General features: G+C 60.7%; 1 pseudogene; it reads right to left on the bottom strand.

The window, feature by feature from the left end:
* LOC135539319 (nuclear receptor coactivator 2-like) overlaps positions 1-6,000 on the bottom strand; it is a 127,905-nt pseudogene that overhangs the window by 98,338 nt on the left and 23,567 nt on the right.

The raw sequence follows: 6,000 nt of genomic DNA on the forward strand, positions 1-6,000 counted from the left end.
TTGGGTAATGACCAGGCTTTGGGACAGCAGTACACCCGGGTCACGGGTTGGGTAATGACCAGGCTTTGGGACAGCAGTACACCAGGGTCACGGGTTGGGTAATGACCAGGCTTTGGGACAGCAGTACACCCAGGTCACGGGTTGGGTAATGACCAGGCTTTGGGACAGCAGTACACCCGGGTCACGGGTTGGGTAATCACCAGGCTTTGGGACAGCAGTACACCCGGGTCACGGGTTGGGTAATCACCAGGCTTTGGGACAGCAGTACACCCGGGTCACGGGTTGGGTAATGACCAGGCTTTGGGACAGCAGTACACCCGGGTCACGGGTTGGGTAATGACCAGGCTTTGGGACAGCAGTACACCAGGGTCACGGGTTGGGTAATGACCAGGCTTTGGGACAGCAGTACACCAGGGTCACGGGTTGGGTAATGACCAGGCTTTGGGCTGGCACTCAGACCACACTCTCCCATATCTCTTCACAGTGACACCTTGAGAAAAGTTCCTTTGTCACTGGAAACCTCATTTGAAGACTAATGTAATTGGTTATAATCTGTCTGCTCGTACCAGTCTGGCTGTGTGATTGGTTAGGGTATTGCTGGTCATTTATAGATTGTTTTCCGATTGGTTAAGATCCGTCTGGTGGACAGCATTGGTCATTATTCAGGCCGTGTGATTGGTTATTGGCAGCCTGGTGGTATGATTCAGTGGATGTGATTGGTTAAGGTCTGGTCTGGTGGTATGAACCTCGTCGTGTGATTGTTTATGCCAGGTCAGGTGGTAGGATTTCAGTGCTGTGATTGGTTACCTTGCAGGTCCTGGCGGGTGGTGAAGCTCTCGTGCACGGGAAGAATTGGCCCCGCCTTCATGGGCATCCTGCGAGCCACACAAATCAGACATGACTGAAAGTCTAGAAGGAGAGGGAGAGGGAGAGAGAGAGAGGTGGGAGGGAGAGAGAGAGAGGTGAGGGAGGGAGAGAGCGAGAAAGAGAGGTGGGAGGGAGCAAGAGAGAGAGAGGAGGGAGGGAGAGAGAGAGGTGGAAGGGAGCAAGAGAGAGAGGGGAGGGAGGGAGAGGGAGAAAGAGGGAGAGAGAGGTGGGAGGGATAGAGAAAGGGGGAGGGGAAGAGAGAGAGGGAGAGAGAGAGAGGGAGAGGAGAAGAGAGGAGAGAAGGGAGAGAGGAGAGAAGGGAGAGAGAGGGGAGAGAAGAGAGAGAGGGAGAGAGAGGGAGAGGAGAAGAGAGGAGAGAAGGGAGAGATGAGAGAAGGGAGAGAGGGGGAGAAAGGGGAGGAGAAAGAGAGGAGAGAGGGGGAGAGAGGAGAGAAGGGAGAGAGGGGGAGAGAGGGAGAGGAGAAGAGAGGAGAGAAGGGAGAGAGGAGAGAAGGGAGAGAGGGGGAGAGAGGAGAGGAGAGGAGAGAGGAGAAGAGAGGAGAGAGGGGGAGAGAGGAGAGAAGGGAGAGAGGGGGAGAGAGGGTGAGGAGAAGAGAGGAGAGAAGGGAGAGAGGAGAGAAGGGAGAGAGGAGAAGAGAGGAGAGAGGAATTGAAACACGGTTTATTTCCAGTATGTGTTGTTATTTATCTAGTAGTTATGAATGATTGTGGGGCGCAGGGCTGTGCTCCTTCGCTACAGAGGGACATGATGACAGTATAACAGGATGTAACAGGAGACCACCCTGTCCTCCTCCTACTCCCCCAGTCACCTTCCTGTCCCCCTCCTACTCCCCCAGTCACCTTCCTGTCCTCCTCATACTCCCCCAGTCACCTTCCTGTCCTCCTCATACTCCCCCAGTCACCTTCCTGTCCTCCTCATACTCCCTCAGTCACCACCCTGTCCCCTCCTACTCCCCCAGTCACCTTCCTGTCCCCCAGTCACCTTCCTGTCCCCCTCCTACACCCCCAGTCACCTTCCTGTCCCCCTCCTACTCCCCAGTCACCTTCCTGTCCCCCAGTCACCTTCCTGTCCCCCTCCTACTCCCCCAGTCACCTTCCTGTCCCCCTCCTACTCCCCAGTCACCTTCCTGTCCCCCAGTCACCTTCCTGTCCCCCTCCTACTCCCCCAGTCACCTTCCTGTCCCCCTCCTACTCCCCAGTCACCTTCCTGTCCCCAGTCACCTTCCTGTCCCCTCCTACTCCCCAGTCACCTTCCTGTCCCCCTCCTACTCCCCAGTCACCTTCCTGTCCCCCTCCTACTCCCCCAGTCACCTTCCTGTCCCCCTCCTACTCCCCCAGTCACCTTCCTGTCCCCCTCCTACTCCCCAGTCACCTTCCTGTCCCCCTCCTACTCCCCCAGTCACCTCCCTGTTCCCCTCCTAATCCCCCAGTCACCTCCCTGTCCCCCTCCTAATCCCCCAGTCACCTTCCTGTCCCCCTCCTACTCCCCCAGTCACCTCCCTGTTCCCCTCCTACTCCCCCAGTCACCTTCCTGTCCCCCTCCTACTCCCCCAGTCCCCCTCCTGTCCCCCTCCTACTCCCCCAGTCACCTTCCTGTCCCCTGCCTACTCCCCCAGTCACCTTCCTGTCCCCCAGTCACCGTCCTGTCCCCCAGTCACATTCCTGTCCCCCTCCAACTCCCCCAGTCACCACCCTGTCCTCCTCCAACTCCCCCAGTCACATTCCTGTCCCCCTCCTACTCCCCAGTCACCGTCCTGTCCCCCAGTCACATTCCTGTCCCCCTCCAACTCCCCCAGTCACCACCCTGTCCCCCTCCAACTCCCCCAGTCACCATCCTGTCCCCCTCCTACTCCCCCAGTCACCTTCCTGTCCCCCTCCTACTCCCCCAGTCACCTTCCTGTCCCCCTCCTACTCCCCCAGTCACCATCCTGTCCCCCTCCTACTCCCCCAGTCACCTTCCTGTCCCCCTCCTACTCCCCAGTCACCACCCTGTCCCCCTCCAACTCCCCCAGTCACCATCCTGTCCCCCTCCTACTCCCCCAGTCACCTTCCTGTGTTCCTCCAACTCCCCAGTCACCTTCCTGTCCCCCAGTCACCTTCCTGTCCCCCTCCTACTCCCCCAGTCACCTTCCTGTCCCCCTCCTACTCCCCCAGTCACCATCCTGTCCCCCTCCTACTCCCCCAGTCACCTTCCTGTCCCCCTCCTACTCCCCCAGTCACCATCCTGTCCCCCTCCTACTCCCCAGTCACCTTCCTGTCCCCCTCCTACTCCCCCAGTCACCACCCTGTCCCCCTCCAACTCCCCCAGTCACCATCCTGTCCCCCTCCTACTCCCCCAGTCACCTTCCTGTGTTCCTCCAACTCCCCCAGTCACCTTCCTGTCCCCCAGTCACCTTCCTTTCCCCTCCTACTCCCCCAGTCACCTTCCTGTCCCCCTCCTACTCCCCAGTCACCTTCCTGTCCCCCTCCTAATCCCCAGTCACCTTCCTGTCCCCCTCCTACTCCCCCAGTCACCACCCTGTCCCCCTCCTACTCCCCCAGTCACCTTCCTGTGTTCCTCCAACTCCCCCAGTCACCTTCCTGTCCCCCTCCTACTCCCCCAGTCACCTTCCTGTCCCCCAGTCACCTTCCTGTCCCCTCCTACTCTCCCAGTCACCTTCCTGCCCCCTCCTACTCCCCCAGTCACCTTCCTGTCCCCTCCTACTCCCCAGTCACCTTCCTGTCCCCCTCCTACTCCCCCAGTCAACTTCCTTTCCCCTCCTACTCCCCCAGTCACCTTCCTGTCCCCCTCCTACTCACCCAGTCACCTTCCTGTCCCCTCCTACTCCCCAGTCACCTTCCTGTCCCCCTCCTACTCCCCCAGTCACCTTCCTGTCCCCCTCCTACTCCCCAGTCACCTTCCTGTCCCCCTCCTACTCTCCCAGTCACCTTCCTGCCCCCTCCTACTCCCCAGTCACCTTCCTGTCCCCCTCCTACTCCCCCAGTCACCTTCCTTTCACCCTCCTAATCCCCCAGTCACCTTCCTGTCCCCCAGTCACCTTCCTTTCCCCCTCCTACTCCCCCAGTCACCTTCCTGTCCCCCTCCTACTCCCCAGTCACCTTCCTGTCCCCCTCCTACTCCCCCAGTCACCTTCCTTTCCCCCTCCTACTCCCCCAGTCACCTTCCTGTCCCCCTCCTACTCCCCCAGTCACCTTCCTTTCCCCCTCCTACTCCCCAGTCACCTTCCTGTCCTCCTCCTACTCCCCCAGTCACCTTCCTGTCCCCCTCCTACTCCCCCAGTCACCTTCCTTTCCCCCTCCTACTCCCCCAGTCACCTTCCTGTCCCCCTCCTACTCCCCCAGTCACCATCCTGTCCCCCTCCTACTCCCCAGTCACCTTCCTGTCCCCCTCCTACTCCCCCAGTCACCTTCCTGTCCCCCTCCTACTCCCCCAGTCACCTTCCTGTCCCCCAGTCACCTTCCTGTCCCCCTCCTACTCCCCAGTCACCTTCCTGTCCCCCTCCTACTCCCCCAGTCACCTTCCTGTCCCCCAGTCACCTTCCTGTCCCCCTCCTACTCCCCAGTCACCTTCCTGTCCCCCTCCTACTCCCCCAGTCACCTTCCTGTCCCCCTCCTACTCCCCCAGTCACCTTCCTGTCCCCCTCCTACTCCCCCAGTCACCATCCTGTCCCCCTCCTACTCCCCCAGTCACCTTCCTGTCCCCCTCCTACTCCCCCAGTCACCTTCCTGTCCCCCAGTCACCTTCCTGTCCCCCTCCAACTCCCCCAGTCACCTTCCTGTCCCCCTCCCTGCTCCCCCAGTCACCTTCCTGTCCCCCTCCTACTCCCCAGTCACCTTCCTGTCCCCCTCCTACTCCCCCAGTCACCTTCCTGTCCCCCTCCTACTCCCCAGTCACCTTCCTTTCCCCCTACTCCCCCAGTCACCTTCCTGTCCCCCTCCTACTCCCCCAGTCACCTTCCTGTCCCCTCCTACTCCCCCAGTCACCTTCCTGTCCCCCTCCTACTCCCCCAGTCACCTTCCTGTCCCCTCCCTACTCCCCAGTCACCTTCCTGTCCCCTCCTACTCCCCCAGTCACCTTCCTGTCCCCCTCCTACTCCCCCCAGTCACCTTCCTGTCCCCCTCCTACTCCCCCAGTCACCTTCCTTTCCCCTCCTACTCACCCAGTCACCTTCCTGTCCCCTCCTACTCCCCCAGTCACCTTCCTGTCCCCCTACTACTCCCCAGTCACCTTCCTGTCCCCCTCCTACTCCCCCAGTCACCTTCCTGTCCCCCTCCTACTCCCCAGTCACCTTCCTGTCCCCCTCCTACTCCCCAGTCACCTTCCTTTCCCCCTCCTACTCCCCCAGTCACCTTCCTGTCCCCCTCCTACTCCCCCAGTCACCTTCCTGTCCCTCCTACTCCCCAGTCACCATCCTGTCCCCCTCCTACTCCCCAGTCACCTTCCTTTCCCCCTCCTACTCCCCAGTCACCTTCCTGTCCCCCTCCTACTCCCCCAGTCACCTTCCTGTCCCCCTCCTACTCCCCCAGTCACCACCCTGTCCCCCTCCTACTCCCCAGTCACCTTCCTGTCCCCCTCCCTACTCCCCCAGTCACCTTCCTGTCCCCCTCCTACTCCCCAGTCACCATCCTGTCCCCCTCCTACTCCCCGGGCGTCAATGACATGGACATCAATTACGGCAGCCCCCCCCCTCCCTCCTCTCTCCACACCTTCTGCCTCCTCCTTGATGCTCTTGGGTTCGGTGACAGCGAAACACTGCATGGCTTCATATTTCTGTTTCTGCCCCTCATGGTCGTTGGTCTCGTCCCTGTTGTCACTGTGAGGGTTGACCAGCATACGACAGTTAAGCGTGTGACTGTTCCTCCTGGGGCCTTCACTGGACCACGGCACCCCGTTCACTACAGAGGGAGAGGGAGGGGGGAGGGAGGGGGAAGGGAGATGGGGAGGGAGGGGAAGGGGAGATGGGGGGAGGGGAGGGAGGAGATGGGGAGGGCAAGGGAGATGGGGGAGGAGAAGGGGGAGGAGAAGGGAGATGGGGGAGGGGAGATGGGGAGGAGATGGGGGGGAGGGAAGGGGATGGGGGGAGGGAGATGGGGGAGGGGAAGGGAGATGGG

This window comes from Oncorhynchus masou, unplaced genomic scaffold (assembly GCF_036934945.1).
Source record: "Oncorhynchus masou masou isolate Uvic2021 unplaced genomic scaffold, UVic_Omas_1.1 unplaced_scaffold_1480, whole genome shotgun sequence".
In the NCBI taxonomy this organism is placed as follows: domain Eukaryota; kingdom Metazoa; phylum Chordata; class Actinopteri; order Salmoniformes; family Salmonidae; genus Oncorhynchus; species Oncorhynchus masou.